We start from the raw sequence: 12,476 nt of genomic DNA on the forward strand, positions 1-12,476 counted from the left end.
ATATCCACCATCAGTGTGTAAGTATCCCCTTTTCTCTGTAACCTCACCAATTTCTGTTATTTTTTGAAGTTTTAACAAAAGCCATTCTGGTGTGTGATGATATATCATTTTGCTTTTGATTTGCATTTCTCTGATAATTGGTGATTATGAGCATTCTTTCATATGTTTGTTGGCTACTTGCGTATGTCTTCTGTTGAGAAGTTCATGCCCTTTGCCTGCTTTCTATAGAGGTTATTTGTTTTTTGCTTCTTGATTTGTTTACGTTCCTTATATATCCTATATATTAGACCGTCGTTGGATGCAAAGTTCACAAATACTTTCTCTCATTCTGTAGGTTGGCTGTTTACTCCCTTTATAGTTTCTCTTGCTGTGTAGAAGGTCTTTAGTTTAATTAGGCCCCACTTATCAATTTGCGTTTTTGTTGCATTTGAGTTTGAGGTCTTTAACATAAATTATTTGCCAAGATGGATATTGAGAAGGGTTTTTCCTAGGTTTCCTTCTAAGATATTTATAGTTTGAGGTCTTAGGTTTAAATTTTTAATTCGTCTTGAGTTAATTTTTTTTATGGTAATAGGTGGGGTTCCAGTTTCATTCTTTTGCATATGAATAGCCAGCTATCCTAACACTGTTTATTGAATAGGGAGTATTTCCCCATTACTTATTTTTATCAGGTTTGTTGAGGATCAGGATGGTTGTAGGTGTGTGACTTTTTTTCTGGGTTCTCTATGCTGTTCCATATCTAGGTTGCTTTGGGCATTATGGCCATTTTAACAATAAGGATTCTTTCAATCTCTGAGCATGGAATGTTTGTCCATTTATTTGTGTTGTCTCTGATTTCTTTCAACAGTGTCTTATAGTTCTTATTGTAGAGATCTTTCACCTCTCTAGTTAGCTGTCTTCCTAGGCATTTTATTCTTTTCGTGGCTGTTGTGAATGAGATTGCATTCTTGATCTGGCCATCAGCTTGGACATTATTGGTGTAGAAGAATCTTGCCTGATTACCCTGGCTAGGACTTCCCGTACTATACTGAATAGGAATGGTGAGAGTGGGCATTCTTGTCTTGTTCCAGTTTTCAAGAAAAATGCTCCCAGCTTTTGCTCATTCAGTATGATGTGGCCTGTGAATTTGAAATAGATGTCTTTTATTATGTTGAAGTATGTTCCTTCGAAACCTTGTTTGTTGGGGGTTATGAAAGGATGTTGGATTTTATTGAAAGCCTTTTCTGCATCTGTTGAGATAATTATGTGGTTTTTGTCTTTAGTACTGTTTATGTGATAAATTACATTTATTGATTTGTGTATGTTGAACCAACCTTGCATCCCAGGGATAAAACCTACTTGATTGTGGTGAATTAACTTTTTGGTGTGCTGCTGGATTTGGTGTGCTTGTGTTTTGTTGAGGATTTTTGCATCTATGTTCATCAGGGATGTTGGCCTGACGTTTTCTTTTTTTGTTGTGTCTGCCAGGTTTTGGTATCAGGATGATGCTGGCTTCGTAGAATGAGTTAGGGAGGAGTCCCTCCTCGAATTTTTTTTGGAATAGTTTCAGTAGGATTGGTACCAGTTCTTCTTTTTACGTCTGGTAGAATTCGGCTGTGAATCCATCTGGTCCAGGGCTTTTTTTGGTTGGTAGGATTTTTATTACTGATTCAATTTTGGAACTCATTATTGGTCTGTTCAGGTTTTCCCTTTCTTCCTGGTTCGGTCTTGGGGGTTTTTGTGTTTCCAAGAATGTATCTTATTTTCTATAGATTTTCTATGTTGTATGCATAGAGGTGTTCATCATAGTCTCTAAGGATCTTTTGCATTCCTGTGGGATTAGTTGTAGTGTCATCTTTGCCATTTCTGGTTGTGCTTATTTGGATCTTCTTTCTTTATTGCTTTGTTAATCTAGCTAGCACTCTATTAGTCTTGTTTATTCTGTCAAAAAACCACTTTTGGTTTCATTGATGTTTTGTATGGATTTTTGTGTTTCAATTTTATCAGTTCTCTGATATTAGCTTTTTCTTTTCTCCTGCTACCTTTGGGGTTCATTTGTTGTTTTTTTCCTGGTTCCTCTAAGTGCAATGTTTTATTGTTAATTTCAGAGCATTCTAACTTCTTGATGTAGGCATTTACTGCTGTAAACTTTCCTCTTAACACTCTTTTCACCCAGAGATTTTGTATGTTGTGTCTCTGTTTTCATTAATTTCAAGAATTTTAAAATTTCTGCCTTAATTTCATTGTTTACTCAGAAGTTATTCAGGAGTAAGTTATTTAATTTCCATGTAATTTTGTGGTTTTGAGAGAACTTTTGCTATTGGTTTCTATTTTTATTGCTATACGATCCAAGAATATAGTTGATATAATTTTGATTTTTTAAAAAATTTATTGAGACTTGCTTTATGGCTGAGGAGGTTGTCAGTTTTAGAGTGTGTCCTTCGTGCAGATGAGAAGAAGGTATATTCTGTGGTTGTTGGGTGGAGTATTCTCTTATATGACTATCAGGTCCAATTAGTCCAGAATTTCATTGCCTTGATGATCTGTCAGTTACTGTCAGTGGGTTGTTAAATTCTCCCTCAATATTATTGTGTGGCTAAGTCTTTTACGTAGGTCAAGTAGAACTTGTTTTATGAATGTAGGTACTCTAATGTTGGGTGCATATATATTTAGGGTAGTTAGGTCTTCTTGTTAAGTTGAACCCTTTTGTTATTATGTAATACTCTTCTTTGTCCTTCTCGACTATTGTTAAAGTCTGTTTTATCTGATATAAGAATAGTGGCCCCTGTTCTTTTTTGATTTCTGTTTCATGATAGATCTTTCTCCATCTGTTTAGTTTGAGTGAGTGGGTGTTGTTAAATGTAAGTTGAGTCTCTTAAAGGCAACAGACACTTGGATCTTGTCTTTTTATTCAACTTGCAACTCCATGCCTTTTAAGTGGGGTATCTGGACCATTTCCGTTCAAAGTTAATGTTGATATGTGAGATTTTGATGCTGTCATTGTGTTACTAGCTGGTTGTTTTGTAGATATGATTGTGTAATTGCTTTACAGTATTTGTGGGTTATGTGCTTACTTGTGTTTTTATGGTAGCAGGCATTGTTCTTTTTTTTTTTTTTTTTTTTTTTTTTTTTGAGACGGAGTTTCGCTCATGTTACCCAGGCTGGAGTGCAATGGTGTGATCTTGGCTCACCGCAACCTCCGCCTCCTGGGTTCAGGCAATTCTCCTGCCTCAGCCTCCTGAGTAGCTGGGATTACAGGCACGCGCCACCATGCCCAGCTAATTTTTTGTATTTTTAGTAGAGATGGGGTTTCACCATGTTGACCAGGATGGTCTCGATCTCTTGACCTCGTGATCCACCCACCTCTGCCTCCCAAAGTGCTGGGATTACAGGCTTGAGCCACCGCGCCCGGCCCGGTAGCAGGTGTTGTTCTTTTGTTTCCATGTTTACCACTCCCTTAAGGACCTCTTGTAAGGCTGATGTACTGTTAAGAAATTCCCTTGGCATTGCCTGTTTGAGAAACATTTTTCTTCTTCACTTATGAAGCTTAGTTTGGTAAGACATGATATTCTTGGTTGGAATTTCTTTTCTTTAAAGATGCTTTTTTTTTTTTTTTTTTTTTTTTTCTGAGACAGAGGCTCACTCTGTCACCCAGGCTGGGGTACAGTGGCATGATCTCAGCTCACTGCAACCTCCACCTCTTGGGTTCAAGTGATTCTCCTGCCTCAGTCTCCTGAGTAGCTGGAACTACAGGTGTGCCCTACCACACCCAGCTAATTTTTGTGTTTTTTAGTAGAGACAGGGTTTCACCATATTGGCTAGTCTGGTCTTGAACTCCTGACCTAGTGATCAGTCTGCCTCGGCCTCCCACAGTGCTGGGATTACAGGCGTGAGCCACTGTGCCTGGCCACCTCTTCTGCCTTTTAAGTTTCTTCTGAGAGGTCTGCTGCTAGCCTGATACGGTTCCTTTTGTAAGTGACCTGACCTTTCTATCTAGCTCCCTTTAAGATTTTTTCTTTGGTGTTGACTTTGGGCAGTCTGAAGAGGATGTGCCTTGAGAATGGTTGTCTTTTATAGTGTCTTGCATGGGTTCTCTGTATTTCTTGAATTTGCGTGTCAATCTGTCTAGCAAGATTGGGAACGTTTTCTTGAACTGTATTCTCAAATATGTTTTCCAAGTTGCTTACTCTCTCTTCTTGCCTCTCAGAAATGCTAGTGAGTCATAGGTTTGGTTTCTTTACGTAATCCCATATTTTGTACAAGTTTTATTCCCTTTTAAAATTCTTTTTAAAAAGTTTTTTCTTACTGAGTTGATTTGAAGAACTGGTTTTTGAGCTCTGAGATTCTTTTCCCAGCCTAGTTTTTTATGTTGTTAATGCTTCCAACCGTATTTTGAAATTCTTGTAATGAATTTTTCAGTTTCAGAAGTTGGGTTTGATTGTTTCTAAAAACGACTATTTCATCTTTCTACTCTTGAATCATTTTAATGGATTCACTGGATTCTTTCTATTGGGTTTCAACTTTCTGCTGAATCTTGATGAGCTTCATTGCTACCCATATTCTGAAGTCTGTGTCATTTCTGTCACTTCAGTCTTGTAAAGAACCATTGCTAGGGAGCTAGCGCATTTGTTTGGAAGTAAGGGGACACTCTAACTTTTTCAATCACCAGAGATTTTGCACCCATCCTTTCTCATGTGAGTGGGCTGGTATTGTCTTTTTGGATTTGCTACTGTTGAATGGGGCTTTCTGTTTTTACAATTTGTTCCCTTGAGTTTTAAACTGTGGTACAAATTGAGTACAGTCAATAGGCCTTGTTTCTGGATGCTTTCAGGTCCAGATGCCTGCACAGGATCTTCATTTGTGGCTAGTTGTTGCCCTGGGTTTCACAAGCTATGTATACTGGAAGCATTATTTTTGGTGTTGTAATTTAGACTGCAATCCAGTAGATGGCGCTTAAGAGTAAAGACTGGCAGATAGGTTCTTAGCCACGTGGCTCTTGTATTTCAGCACATTGGAAGCATCTCTCTGTGGTGTAGGAGGTGAGATAACCCCCTCACCAGATCCATTCCCTGGCCTTGGGAAATCCCCCTCTGATCACTCGCACCTCCCACAATACTTTTGTTAGGTGTTCTAGGCCTCAGGCTTTCTTAGATAGGGGCTGTAGCTATTAGGCAGGCTATACCCTTCCCAGATAAACCTTTGGAGGGAGGCATGCCCCAGTTCCATACCAGCCCACAAGAGCCCACAGTACCCATGTTTCACTCTTCTGAGTATTCTGAAAGTGGAAGCTCTTCCCCTGCTTACATGCTGGCCACAGATCTCAGCTTGGCTCCCTGAGCTGGGTCATTGGGACTGTGCCTGCAGCTTTGCTCTCTGCCCCTGGTTTGGATCATGGTTATGCTGGGGCAGTCAGCATGCTCCAAGGCCACTGGCAAAGCACTCCGGCTGGGCAGTGGAGGCTGTGCTGTGTACACACTCTTGGAGGAGTGGCCAAGCAGGGGCCTTGGGAGGGGCTGGACAAAGCGGGTGTGAAGAACAGACATGCCCCAGTCCTATAAGAAAGATGGTCCTCTTGTCTCCTGGCTCAGTGGTCAGCTGGGGATAGAGCTATTTGGAGGAAGATTGTGAATCTGTGATCACATTTTGCTGCTGCTGCCCCACCTACAACCGCCCCCCTACTCCCTGCGGACCTCCCTGGGCTCCATGCTGGCCAAAGCTCTGTCTTGTCTGTGCCTATTCTCTGGACAGATCCCCCTGCCAATTCAAACATGTATGGAGGTTGTGGGATCTCTTGTGGCTGGGATCCCAGAGGGCAGCAGCGAGACAGGGTTCCCCTACCATCACATCACTCACTCCTTCCTTTGGAGCTGTTTAGGGCCAGGATCTAGTCCTGGTGCTCAGCAATCCCATGTAGCGTTCCTAGCTTCCACCATCTTCAGCTTCATGTCTGCATCCCTCTCTATTGAATTTCAGTGTTTTTTTTTGTCTGAAGATGTGTTCCAAGTACCTTGGCTTACTCAATATTTTGGGGTCTCTCAGTGGTAGAGCTACATCCTGGCTGTGTCTAGTTGGCCATCTTGTCCCTCATTAATCTCCACATACTTTAAATATTTCCTTTTGGAAAGTTATTATCCTCCAAGAACTAGTATTTTATTCATTTGCTTTGTCACATAATTCATTTTTCAACAAACACCATTAGTTTGAACAAATGCTTATCAGTAATGTGAACCAATATCAATAATGTGATGACAATTTGTTCTGTCCTTACTTTAGTATCTAAGCAGGTATTTTAATATTTCAGATGTATAGACTTGATAATGCTTTCTGAGTATGGTGGTAATTTCATTATCCCTTACTCAGAACAGTTCCTTGAATTTATTTACCAAATTAACCAAAAACATATAAGTAGAGCTATTAAACCTTAAAATATGTTGTCAGGGAAACATAACATTGTGAAGATAATTTTCCCATAAGGAGAAAAAACTGTTTTTCCAGTGATTTTCAGGATCAGTAACTGATGGGAAAGTAATAATGTAACCAACTATTTTCAGGAGTACTAACTGATGGGAAAGTAATCATGTAACCAACTACAACATAGGCATTCAGAAAGCATTATAAATGCATCCAACTGAAAAGCTGAAATACTTAAGAAACTTCTCTTCCCAAGAAATGCAGACACTGTGTTAGCTTTCAACCAGTGACAAAAATATTACTCTTTAGGGATGCTGGTTTTTAAAGAACCTGCTTTATTATAAAATAAGCGCACATAAAGCCATAGAAAATAACTGCATAGTTTAATGAGCTATTAAAAAGGAAACACTCCTGGAACTACCACCCAAGTGAAGAAATCACTTTTCTGTGCAGGCACCCAGAAGTACCTCCATGTGCTCTGTCATGATCTTAACCCCTTCCCTGTCCCCCAAAGTAACCACTATCATGACTTTTTATCACATTCTTGTATACCCATATAGCTTTTATCACCAAGTATGTATCCCTAGAAACCATGGTTCAATATTAGCCATTTAAGGCATTTTAATGTGTATCTTAAATCTCCTTTAATGTACAAGTCCCTCATCCATCCTTTTTTTTTTTCTGTAAAATTTGTCTGTTGAAACTGTAGTGTCCCACAGTCTGGATTTTGTTGCTTGCATATTCATGTTTGGTTCAGTATGTTTCTCTGTTATTTGAAAATTCCTCAAGTTAGTAGTCAGTTTTGGCAAGACTATATGAGATGATGTGTCTTTCGTCAGGAGGCACATAATTTCAGATTCTCTCTCAGTTCTTTCTCTTTTTTGATGTTAGCAGCTATTTGATGTTCGATGCTTAGATCCATTAATTCATTAGAGTTGCAAAATGATAATATTACAATAAATATAATATTTAGTTTTCATTGATTACTTAGGATACTTTTATAAAGGGACACTTCCACTCAACTTCTATATGTTTCCCAATGGTTGTACTTATATAGGGTAAACAAGACAAATGTCCGATTATTTTCTATTTACCAGTTTTGAGGTAATGAATTGATTCTTTAGTACTCTCTGAAGGAGACATGTTAGCCTTTGTTTTTAAAATAGCATTATTCATGAATTTTAATATATTTGATTTGATGGGGTCCTAAATTATAATCGTTATCATTTGGAAGCTAAGCTTGTCCCATTTTAGGCCAGCAGGAGGCTCTTGAGGTTGGCTGTTCTTTTTTGTTGGCCTCAGCAGTCTTGGGTATGTATATTCCTTGTTTATCTTGTATATTTTCTGCCCCACATCTGGCATTAATCATTTCTCTAAGATACTGTGGCTTCCTTTTTAATGGAAAATGATATTTTAAGCTCAAGTCAGCATGCTAGTGATATTAGGCTTTTGTTTTGGGGTTGGTTATTGTTTCTAGATATCTTCAGTAGAAAGATTTTATACATATATACGTATTTGTAGTGAGTCCATATCAATATTTATAACTTAAATTCAGGACTACAGAGTTTTTAATTTAACCTCTTCTTTATATTACATTTATATCTCCTTCTTTTTGTATTAAAAATCTTAGTAGGGACACGGGGTTAATTAGAATATCCCATAATTTCTTGTTTATTTTACCCCACAGTAAACACTTAACAGTCTCAGGATAATCATGCTGATACTACCACTACATATAATGTTCTCCTTCTTTTAATCTTCATCTAGTTGTCTGTGGGCTTTTGGTTTTGCCCTTTCATTTAACTGTCTGTTTTATGTGGGGACTTAGATAAATTAAAAATCTGTGGTACTCTTTCTGACACCTCTCCAGAATTAGGGATGCTGTATCCATGGTCATGATGAACAGGTTTAGTTTGAACCAACTTTTTGTGAAAGCTTAAGGCCTGTGTTTAGATTCGCATTTTTGCTTGTGGATGTCCAGTTGTTCCAGTACTATTTCTTGAAAAGATTATCCTTTCTCCATTGAATTGCCTTTGCTGCTTTGTCAAATATCAATTGATTTTATTTGTGTGGGTCTATTTCTGGGCTTTCTATTCTGTTCCATTGATCTATTTGCTTATGTTTTTAATAAAATAAAAATTTTAATATATTGTGTTTACTGTTATAGCAAGTAGTTCTGTGGATTGGAGGATTTTATTAATATAAACATAATTTGTAACTTTCACATGCCCAAAAATATGCATAAGGAAATGCTTATACTTACTAGTAAATATGTATGTTTTTCTAAACTTTTCTTTTTGTGCTTGTAAGCATTTATATATTTGTCCCGTATACAAATGCCAGATTTCATTGAAAACTGTTACAAATAAGAGCGATATCCATTTGAAAACAGTTGCTACTATTTTGTCTTTAATTGATAAGTTGAATAAGTAAAGATGTAGAGAAATAGAGAACTCTCATTCACTATTATTGTAGAGTAAATTAGTAAATGCTAATAGCAGTTTAGCAATAGGTAATATAATTGAAAGTGAGTATCCTACACTATTTAAGAAAACCTGGCCCATGTGCACAAGAGGTGTGTACAATAGTGTTCATAGCATCATTGTAATAGTAAAAATACACTGGAAACAACATAAATATCTACCAACAGGAAAATGAAAACATTTCATGGTGAATTCAGAGGGTGGAACGCTCTACAGCAGTTTAAGTGACTGAACAAGAGCTATGTGATCATGTGAAATCTGAAAAGAATAAGTTATGCAAAAAGAAATTACAGTATAACAAAATATATTTACATAAATTTTTAAACATTCAGAATAATGCTATGTGTTCTGTAGCATTGCTTTTGATTGATGATGAAATAGTAGTATGCGTAAGAATAAACAACAAATTCATAATAGCGTTGCATCTGAGGAGGGAGACAAGGGTATGGGATTTGGCAGGCCTTAACTTTATCTGTGCTACTTATTTCTTTAAAAGAAATGAAGCAAAAGGATAGTATTTCATGAAACTGATTTTCACATTTATCATAGTATTCTAATTTTATGTGTATTTTGAATGCTTCATGGTAAAAAAAGAAAGTAAAAATAAAGTGTACCTTTTATTTTCTCTTTCTAAAAAAAAAAAAAAAAAAGTAAAAATGAAGTGTAACTTTTATCTTCTGTTTCTAAAAATTTCCACAAAGGAGGGAAATAGAGATGTCAGAAAAAATTGTACTTATAAGCTAAGAACTTCTGGTTGCTGCATAATCTTTTAAATGATTGTAATAGCAGAAAGTATTCAAAACATTAAATGTTTACCTACAGGAAAATGAAATACCTTGGTTACCTACTGACACTTACCAGTGAAAGGATTTCAGTTCTAGAAAAGGCCACTCGTTAACGTAATTTTTTTTTCCCCTGATTTTTGTATTGAGTGACTTTAACGGACTGTATAGATATATTCCATACCTGAAACATGAAACATGAGGATCTTAAGCCTATCTCTATGATTGTTTTTTCTGCTTTTTGTGCTTTCCTGATTTTAAAGTATCTTCCAGAGATTGGCATCAATCATGTTGACTGATGATTTGTTTGCTTCCTCCTTTGATGGCATTTGGCTCAAGTCTGTCTACATTTTTTTAGATGCAGCTTTTTAAAAATGAAAGTGAATCATTTCAATAATGTGTTTTTCAGCAGGTTTCAACCTTAAATAAGACAATGTATGACTGATTTCTAGTTGGCTAAAACAATCACTTTAAGATACACTAAAGGATAAACTACTACCTTGTTCATCTTTGAAATTGGGAAATCCCAGGACTTTTAGAACTTTACTTTTTCTTAGCTTGAATTATTCAGTTCTTACCATTTTTTCTTTACCACACAGTTTTATTTAAAACAAACAAACAAAAAGCAAACAAGAAAAACCAAACAGTGGACATTGGCCATCCATTTCTTGTGTAACAGTCTTCCCTCACTGGCCATTTTTAACGCTGCATAGCCTGTGGTTTAGCTAACACGTTGCCTGTGTTCCTTTGCTTTTCTTCTTTGTACCACTGTATCGCCTTAGAATTAAAGCAGAGATATTTTCTTTTAGATTTTAAGGCTTTTATCAGACTTTTCACCTCAAAAAAGTTTTTTCTTCATCCCTTAATTATCTGTACTGTTTTCCCCCTTCTAATTGTTTGCCTTTTCATTATGTCTTCGTTAGAACTTTTTATCCTGTTTTTTATCACAAGCATTTCCTTTTGAATTCTAGTGACCAGTTCCTGAAACCTCTGACATATATTTTAAGACTCTTTAGTTACTAGATTTCAGAATTCACCAAGTCTAGGAAGGACCTGAAGACAAGATTAAGACCAAGAACCCAGTAAGTGGAGGGATTCTTGTATCATGAAGTTTGTTGACGATAATGATGAGCATGCCTCATGGAAGTTGAGAGTAGATTTCAAACTAATGTCACCAACACAAGCCTGTCTTTTTGGATTTTTCTGTCTCCATGTGCTTTTCTTCAGGGCATTGTCACTTAGCATTTCTCCCTTCATTACACACCATATATTTCGTTCTTTTATCTTAGCATCATTATCTTGGACTTGATCATCTTTTGACTAGTAATTCACCTAAGCTGATTTTGGGAGAAAAACCAGCTGAATAGGATAAGAGCTATCTTAATATGGACAAATTTGGATTTTCAAAAGTCTGTTTTTTTCTAGGTATTTTCAGTAACTACATAATTATATTTTGGTGTTTCCACCTTCTATTTGCAAGGATCTGCTAACAGAACGTCTGATGGCTAGAAAATATATTAACGTGTTTTTTTTGTCCTTATGTATTTCTTTAGTAAATGGAGTATACTCTAAGAGATTTAAAGCACTTAAATCCAGGTATTTGTACTTCATCATCTTGGTCTATCATATTAGCATTTTCCTAGAAGAACTAAATGACTGAATTTTCTTCTCCTACATATGATTGCCATATTTTATCTCAGCCCATTTTTATCGACGATTGTCTGTTTCTCCTACTTTTTAAATACAAAATGTCTTCAAAATTCTTTTTTTTTTTAAATTGCGTTTTAGGTTTTGGGTACATGTGAAGAACATGCAAGATTGTTGCATAGGTACACACATGGCAGTGTGATATGCTGTCTTCCTCCCCCATGACGTATATCTGGCATTTCTCCCCATGCTATCTCTCCCCAACTCCCCACTCCCCACTGTCCCTCCCCTATTTTCCCCCAACAGACCCCAGTATGTGATGCTCCCCTCCCTCTGTCCATGTGGTTTCATTGTTCAACACCCACCTATGAGTGAGAACATGCAGTTTGATTTTCTGTGCTTGTGTCAGCTTTCTGAGAATGATGGTTTCCAGGTTCATCCATGTCCCTACAAAGGACAGGAATTCATCGTTTTTGATGGCTGCATAGTATTCCATAGTGTATATGAGCCACGTTTTTCCTGTCTAGTCTATCATTGATGGGCATTTGGGTTGATTCCAGGTCTTTGCTATTGTAAACAGTGCTGCAATGAACATTTGTGTGCATGTGTCCTTATAGTAGAACAATATATAATCCTTCAGATATATACCCAGTAATGGGATTGCTAGGTCAAATGGAATTTCTCTTGCTAGGTCCTTGAGGAATCGCCACACTGTCTTCCACAATGGTTGAACTAATTTACACTCCCACCAACAGTGTAAAAGTGTTCCTATTTCTCCACAGCCTCTCCAGCATCTGTTGTCTCCAGATTTTTTAATGATCGCCATTCTAACTGGCGTGAGGTGGTCTCTCAATGTGGTTTTGATTTGCATTTCTCTAATGACCAGTGATGATGAGCATTTTTTCATGTGTTTGTTGGCCTCATGTATGTCTTCTTTTGTAAAGTGTCTATTCATATCCTTTGCCCACTTTTGAATGGGCTTGTTTTTTTTCTCATAAATCTGTTTTAGTTCTTTGTAGATTCTGGATATTAGCCCTTTGTCAGATGGGTAGATTGCAAAAATTTTTTCCCATTCTGTTGGTTGTCAATTCACTCTAATGACTGTTTCTTTTGCTGTGCAGAAGCTGTGGAGTTTGATTAGGTCTCATTTGTCTATTTTGGCTTTTGTTGCCAA

General features: G+C 37.0%; 1 protein-coding gene across 8 annotated transcripts in view; it reads left to right on the forward strand.

Moving 5' to 3' along the window:
• WDPCP (WD repeat containing planar cell polarity effector) overlaps window positions 1–12,476 on the forward strand; it is a 785,671-nt gene that overhangs the window by 425,030 nt on the left and 348,165 nt on the right. The window lies entirely within an intron of this gene.

Source organism: Saimiri boliviensis, chromosome 1 (genome assembly GCF_048565385.1).
Source record: "Saimiri boliviensis isolate mSaiBol1 chromosome 1, mSaiBol1.pri, whole genome shotgun sequence".
Taxonomy (NCBI): domain Eukaryota; kingdom Metazoa; phylum Chordata; class Mammalia; order Primates; family Cebidae; genus Saimiri; species Saimiri boliviensis.